Here is an 8,176-nt window from a genome sequence, read left to right as displayed (position 1 = left end):
GGGATTGTAAACTAGTTCAACCATTATGGAAAACAGTATGGCGATTCCTCAAGGATCTAGAACTAGAAGTACCATACAACCCAGTCATCCCATTACTGGGTATACACCCAAAGGATTATAAATCATGCTGCTATAAAGACACATGCACACGTATGTTCATTGCGGCACTATTCACAACAGCAAAGACTTGGAATCAACCCAAATGTCCATCAGTGACAGATTGGATTAAGAAAATGTGGCACATATACACCATGGAATACTATGCAGCCATAAAAAAGGATGAGTTTGTGTCCTTTGTAGGGACACGGATGCAGCTGGAAACCATCATTCTTAGCAAACTATCACAAGAACAGAAAACCAAACACCGCATGTTCTCACTCATAGGTGGGAACTGAACAATGAGATCTCTTGGACTCGGGAAGGGGAACATCACACACCGGGACCTATCATGGGGAGGGGGGAGGGGGGAAGGATTGCATTGGGAGTTATACCTGATGTAAATGACGAGTTGATGGGTGCTGATGAGTTGATGGGTGCAGCACAGCAACATGGCAGAAGTATACATATGTAACAAACCTGCACATTATGCACATGTACCCTAGAACTTAAAGTATAATAATAATAATAATAATAGTAAAAGAAACTTCCTCCACTGCCAGAGATCTTGAATAGCCTCTTGATCAGTCATCCAGAAGCAATTCTTCACATAATTGATGAACTTGGCTCCCACTCTGCCAAGAGAACCACCTTTTTCTATACTTGCTTGCATTTTTGCTTTAATGTCTTCTACAGAACTAGGTCCTTTTGGTGTTTTAGGAGTTTTTTCCTGTTTTTTGAAGAGTTCTTGTCCTTTTAATCTTGGTGTTGATGATGGTTTTGAGTCTTTTCCATTCTGATTTGACTTTTGTGCATTTTTGGCTGGAGTATCTCATACAGATTTCTTCACTGGCCCTTTTTCTTTAGCTTCCTCATCTTCAAAATCATCATCATCATCTTCATCATCATCATCATCCTCATCATCATCTTCATCAGCAGCAAGTTTTACTTTTTTCTGTGGAACCTTGCTACCACCTGCAGGGGCAGACCGCTTTCCAGATACAGTTAAGAGTTTCACATCCTCCTCCTCTTCATCTTCTGACTCTGCATCTTCCTCCACAGCTGCTAAGTGTTGTCCACTAATATGCACTGGCCCCAAACCACACTTCAACCTTAAGATCACTGGTGGTGTTACTTTAAAGCCCTCAAGGGAAACCATTGGCTGCACAGACATTTTCAAAGTTGCCAGTGTTACTTTAATTGGACTGCCTTTGTAATTCGTTGCCTCTGCTTCAACAATGTGCAATTCATCCTCTGCACCAGCCCCTAAACTGACCGTTCTTAAAGATAACTGGTGCTCATTTTCATCATTATCCACCTTAGACTGATAATTTTTGTCAGCCTTTAGTTCACAACTGAATAGATAGTTCTGGGGCCTCAGGGGGCTCATGTTCATGTCCATCAAATCTTCCATCAGGTGGCTGCACACACTTAGGTGGGAGAGAAGGCGGACGGAGATAAACAAACGCTGCTCCAGGGAACAGCCCCGCAGGACGGAATCACACCAGTTGTACCCCTTTTAAACTCAAACTAGAACTTCCTAAAAGTAATCCTATTGTCCCTGCTGGCAAGGGTCCACAGACTCCTGTTGGGAGCTTTTGCGGGGGTTCCCCAGGCAGAAGGCTCACAGCTTTTGTGCAGGATAAATCTACTGCGGCACTACCGGCTGTGGCAGAGGACAGACATTGTACAGGGGTAAGGGAATGGCCTGAGCTGGAAATGCCCCGGTTTAGAATGGGGCCCGGGACGGGCCCCTCATTACGTTTCCCGAAATTGGGTTCCCATTTTTATCAAACTTAGAGTGACACTGATTAGCTCAATGTTTTCCTTTTTTACATTTTGGACATATTTCAGGATCCGCAGTTTTCTTTTTTCCCCCTATCTGGTGGCTGGACTTGCTGATTTTTTCTACATTCTTTTTTAGTATGACCATGCTTCCCACAGTTAAACAAGCTCCAAGATAAAGGAGTATTTCCTTTATCTACTGTCAGTCCTGCCATTGCCTGTGCCAGCAAGGTAGCTTTATGCAGATTACCTCCGATACCATCACAGGCCTTGATATAATCAATTAAATGTGCTTTCCCTCTGATAGGTCGCAGAGCAGCCTGGCAATCGAGATTAGCATTGTTGAAAGCTAATAACTGCAACACTATATCCTGAGCAGCTGAATCTACAATCATCTTTTTAAGAGACTCCTGTAACCAAGCTATAAAATCAACGTACGGTTCTTTGGGTCCCTGTTTTACAGCACTAAAGGAAGGGTATTGTTCTCCACCTGAAGTGATTTTTTCCCAAGCTCTAATGCACACTCCTCTAAGCTGTTCTATGGCCTCATCCTGCATGACCAGTTGTGCATCTAAACCAGCCCAGCTGCCAACCCCCAAAAGTTGGTCTGCAGTTGTATTAATTTGAGGTTGGGCCTGGGCATTGCGAGCAGCCTGAATGGAAGCTTCATCTGCCCACCAAGTTTTAAATTGTAAGAACTGAGCAGGAGTCAGACAAGCTCAAGTAAGAGCGTCCCAGTCAGTAGGAATCATCCGACTGGAAACAGCAACATTCTTTAACAGTCCCATTACAAAGGGAGAACCTGGTCCGTACTGATTTATTGCTTGTTTAAATTCTTTGAGTAATTTAAAAGGAAAAGTCTCAGATGCAGCTGTAATATTTCCCTGTTGATCTGGGGGGTGTATTCTAACAGAGAACTGCCAAGCTTCTAAATCACCTCTTGTCTAGCTCGCTGAATTCCTGCCTGAAGAGAACAGCAATCACTTGAGGTGCTGCTCGAACAGTCACTGGGGCAACTACTTTTCACACAGTGTCCTCCAGAAAAGAAGGATCTGGGGGGTCATTTTCTTCAAAATAGTAAGGAGGGGTTGCAGAAGGGTAGAGATGAACCTCTCCTTCCTTTACCACTTTAGTTTTAGCTGGCAAATAAACATGCTCTGTAACCTCCTCTGTTACTTTTCTATATTCTTGTTCCTCCTCATCAGTGTGAAAAAGTTCCAAGGTGAAACCAACCAGACCCCATATCTGTCCCATTGTTACCCTGATGCTTCTAAGCTCCCCTTCTTATTCACCATGGGGATTGCTTTACGAGTATTTGGGTATCCTCCAGCTAGTTTTCTGTTCCTACCATTGCTCCGGCGACCCTTCGACCTGGATTCGAGCCCCCAAGATGGACGCCACTTGCCGAGACCAGCTCGGCTGGGGAGACCCTAACCCAGCAGCACTAGAGGAATTAAAGACATACACACAGAAATATAGAGATGTGAAGTGGAAAATCAGAGGTCTCACAGTCTTCAGAGCTGACAGCTCTGAGCAGAGATTTACCCACACATTTATTAACAGCAAACCAGTCATTAGCATTGTTTCTATAGATTGACAAAAAGTCAATTTTTTGTTGAAACAAAGTCATTGTTTCTATAGATTGTCAATTCTATTAAATTGACAAAAAGTATCCCTTATGGGAAGCAAAGGGATGGGCTGAATTAAAGAAATAGGTTGGGCTAGTTAACTGCAGCAGGAACACGCTCTTAAGGCACAGATTGCTCATGCTATTGTTTGTGGCTTAAGAATGCCTTTAAGTGGTTTTCTACCCTGGGCGGGCCAGGTATTCCTTGCCCTCATTCCCATAAACCCACAACCTTCCAGTGTGGGCGTTAAGGCCATTATGAACATGTTACAGTGCTGCAGAGATTTTGTTTATGGCCAATTTTGAGGCCAGCTTATGGCCGGATTTTGAGGGGCTTGCTCCCAACAACACCTACCTAGTTTTTAAATTTTTTGTGGAGATGGGGTTCTCACTATGTTGCCCAGGCTGGTCTCAGACCCCTGAGCTCAAGTGGCCCACCCACCTCAGCCTCCCAAAGGGCTGGGATTACAGGTGTAAGCCACCGTGCCCAGCCTCTGTAAATATATTTCTAAGCATAAGTTGGTCTGAAATGAATCCAAATCGGTTTAGACAGTAAAAGATTAGATTCCATTTAGAACCAAGAATCTTTTCTAAATTTCACCTATCAAAGTACCTTTAGGGCAACCATCTGTTGTTGAAATCTCAGTTGATGCACACTGCAAAAGGTTTAGGAGAATATTCTGGATAAATTAAACTGTGGGGATCCTCTTGAATTAAGATTATTGGGAGCAGCCCAGGCAGACACACACACAAAAAATCCTTTTTAACCTTTTTGAACTTTAGGGCCAAATTATCACCTTCATTTCTAGAAGACTTGGGGCTGGCATTGCAGTGTCTAAATGATCCATCCTTCCATTTCTCGTCCTTATTCCCCCAGCTCCCTGCCTTTCTCCAGTTTAGTGCTTATTTGTATTTCTACCAGCCAGGACACAGAAGAAACGATAAAAAGCTCAAAAAGTTGATTCCACTTTTCCAAGGAAGTTAACAGGGAGCAGGTTGACTTTACAGTACAATGTACCTTGCTCTCCAAAGCTTTCTTTGTTTTTCTTGGATTCTGTCTCTTCTTACCTCCCTCATCTTTCATTATATATATATATATATATATATATATATTTTTTTTTTTTTTAATTAAAAAATGTTAAAACAGCAATGAGATAGGGTCTCACTATGTTGTACTGGCCAGTCTTGAACTCTTGAGCTCAAGGGATCCACCAGCCTCAGCCTCCCAAAGTGCTGGAATTACAGGTTTGAGCCACTGCACCCGGCGTGTGTTTCCTTTATCCTCCCTCAGAAACAGCTCCTTGCTTTCTAGAATCACAGGCTCTTAAAGCTAAAAGGGACCCAAGGAATTCTTCTGTATATGGCTTAATAACTCCTAGGGAAAACCAAGCCTCAAAGAGATGAAATGATTTCCCATGACAGCTGGAAACCAAGTCTTTTGACTCATGGCCCTCAATTATTTCTACTATGTCACACTGCCTTGCTTCTCTAAAATAACTGTAAGATGAAAGAAAACTCCAGTCATTGAAGAAAAAGTTTTCTTTTCCTTTTTTTTTTTTTTTTTTTTTTGAGATGGCGTCTCACTCTGTCACCCAGGCTGGAATGCAGCGGCATGATCTCAGCTCACTGCAACCTCCACCTCCCTGGCTCAAGCATCCTCCCACCTCAGCCTACCGAGTAGCTGGGGTCACAGGCATATGCCACCATGCCTGGCTAATTTTGTTTTGTATTTCTTGTAGATACAGGGTTTTGCTATGTTGCCCAGGCTGGTCTTGAACTCCTGAGCTCAAGCCATCCACCCCCCTTGGGATCCCAAAATGATGAGATTACAGGTGTGAACCACTGTGCCTGGCTGAACTTTTTTTTCTATTGTTGGAAAAAAATAATAGCAATATCACACATACATTTTTGCTTTCAGAATATGTTTCCTGAGTTAAAGAGCAAAACTCATGTAAGATAGAATAAAAAAGAAATTTCAATTAAAGTAGGAAATAAAAATGCTTTTAATATCAGTTTAATCATTAGATGCCTAATTTGTTCCTCCAGTTAGCTAGTCAGTGGCCCAGTATTTCTCAGTTACAAAGGTCTGATAACATCCTAATCAACTCCATGGAGCAATAGGGACCCTCAGCTCTGGATTAATTCAGAAGGCTTAGAACTGTTCTGCATGCCTTGCTCATTTTTTTACTTTCTTTTTATGGATTTGGTTAACTACTTTCCTTCTGCATTCTCAGGTGTTTGAAAGGTATCTGTCCAAGTGTCTTTTTACTCTGGTGCACCATAAAAAATTTGAGACAAAAATATTGATAAGGTTTGGCTGTGTCCCCACCAAATCTCAACTTGAATCATAGTTCCCAGAATTCCCACATATTGTGGGAGGGATGGAGGGGGAGGTAATTGAATCATGGGGGCCAGTCTCTCCTGTGCTATTCTTGTGATAGTGAATAAGTCTCATCAGATCTGATGGGTTTATCAGGTGTTTCCGCTTTTGCTTCTTCCTCATTTTTCTCTTGCCGCTGCCATGTAAGAAGTGCCTTTTGCCTCCTGCCATGATTCTGAGGCCTCCCCAGTCACGTGGAACTGTAAATCTAATGAAGCCTCTTTTTCTTCCCAGGCTTGGGTATGTCTTTATCAGCAGCATGAAAACGGACTAACACAGTAAATTGGTACCAGGAGTGGGGCATTGATGAAAAGATACCAAAAAATGTGGAAGCGACTTTGGAACTGGGTAACAGGCAGAAATTGGAACACTTTGAAGGGCTCAGAAGAAGACAGGAAAATGTGGGAAAGTTTGGAACTTCCTAGAGACTTGTTGGCATTTGGCATTGCCCAAAATGCTGATAGTGATATGGACAATAAAATCCAGGCTGAAGTGGTCTCCGATGGAGATGAGGAACTTGTTGGGAATGGAGCAAAGGTGACTCTTGTTGTGTTTTAACAGAGACTGATGGCATTTTGCCACTGCCCTAGAGATTTGTGGACCTTTGAACCTGAGAGAGATGATTTATGGTATCTGGTGGAAGAAATTTCTAAGCAGCAAAGCATTTAAGAGGTGACTTGGGTACTGTTAAAGGCATTCAGTTTTAAAAGGGAAACAGCATAGAAGTTCAGAAAATTTGCAGCCTGACTATGCTATAGAAAAGAAAACCCATTTTCTGGGGAGAAATTCAAACTTGCTGCAGAAATTTGCATTAGTAGCAAGGAGCCTAATGTTAATCCTCAAGACCATAGGGAAAATGTCTCCAGCCCGTCTTAGGACCTTCATGGCAGCCCCTCTGATCACAGACCCAGAGGCACAGGAGGAAAAAGTGGTTTTGTGGGCTGGGACCAGGTTCCCCATGCTGTGTGGAGCCTAGGGACTTGGTGCCCTGTGTCCCAGCCACTCCAGCTGTGGCTGAAAGGGGCCAACGTATAGCTGAGGCTGTGGCTTCAGAGGGTAGAAGCCCCAAACCTTGGCAGCTTCCACGTGGTGTTGAGCCTGCTGTTCACAGAAGTCAAGAATTGAGGTTTGGGGACCTCTGCCTAGATTTCAGAAAATGTATGGATTTCAGCAGAAGATAGAAGCAAAAGTTTGCTGCAGGAGGCCCTCATGGAGAACCTCTGCTGGGGCTGTGTGAAAGGGAAATGTGGGGTTGGAGTCTCCACACAGAGTCCCTAGTGGGGTGCTGCCTAGTGGAGCTATGAGAAGAGGGCTGCTGTCCTCCAGACCCCAGAATGGTAGATCCACTGACAGCTTACACTGTGCACCTGGAAAAGCTGCAGACACTCAACGCCACCCCATGAAAGCAGCCAGGAGGGGGCCTGCACCCTGCAAAACCACTGGGGTGGAGTTGCCCAAGACCATGAGAACCAACCTCTTGCATCAGCGTAACCTGGATGTGAGACCTGAAGTCAAAGGAGATCATTTTGGAGCTTTAAAGTTTGACTGGTGGGTAGGATGATATTTCACTATGGTTTTGGTATGCATTTCCCTGGTGCTTAGTGATATTGAAGCTCCATAAACATTTGCTTGTCTGGTTCACCATACATGTTCCCAGCATCTCAGATAGCACCTGACATGTTGGAGATGCTTGACAAATACTTGTTGAATATATGAATGAACAAATAAAGACTGGGTGTGGTGGCTCACACCTGTAATCCCAGCACTTTGAGAGGCCAAGGCAGGAGGATTGCTTAAGGCCAGGAGTTCAAGACCAACCTGGGCAACATAATGACACTGTCTCTACACAAAAATAAGAATAAAAATAAAATAAAACAAGCTGGAGGATTGTGGATGTTGTTCAAATAGCCATGGGTTGTGCAATTATGATGTTGACTGGATTCGGAATTATCTGCCAGGAATGAAGCTCCCAAGAACATCAGTATGGGCAGTAAGACACATAGCCTCAATCATCCCAAGGCAATTGGTTCTAACAGCAATTCTTCCTAAACTGGGACTGCACTCTGACAGTTCCTCGTAGTGTTTTTCATCATCTTGAAAGGTGGCACATGTCTGTAATACCAGCACTTTAGGAGGCTGAGGCAGGAGGATTGCTTGAGCCCAGGAGTTCAAGGCCAGCCTTGGCAACATAGGGGGACCCCTGTCTCTACAAAAAAATAAAAATAAAAAAAATTAGTCAGGCACGGTGGTGCACACATGTAGTCCCAGCTACTTGGGATTCTGAGGTG

The 8,176-nt window shown here is 43.6% G+C and overlaps 1 pseudogene; it reads right to left on the bottom strand.

Annotated features, from left to right (window-relative positions):
* Positions 1 to 544: 544 nt before the first annotated feature.
* LOC103241020 (nucleophosmin pseudogene) lies at positions 545 to 1,510 on the bottom strand (annotated as a pseudogene).
* Positions 1,511 to 8,176: the final 6,666 nt, after the last annotated feature.

The sequence above is a fragment of the Chlorocebus sabaeus genome, chromosome 13 (genome assembly GCF_047675955.1).
Source record: "Chlorocebus sabaeus isolate Y175 chromosome 13, mChlSab1.0.hap1, whole genome shotgun sequence".
NCBI lineage: Eukaryota > Metazoa > Chordata > Mammalia > Primates > Cercopithecidae > Chlorocebus > Chlorocebus sabaeus.
This window is presented reverse-complemented; position numbering and strand designations above follow the sequence as displayed.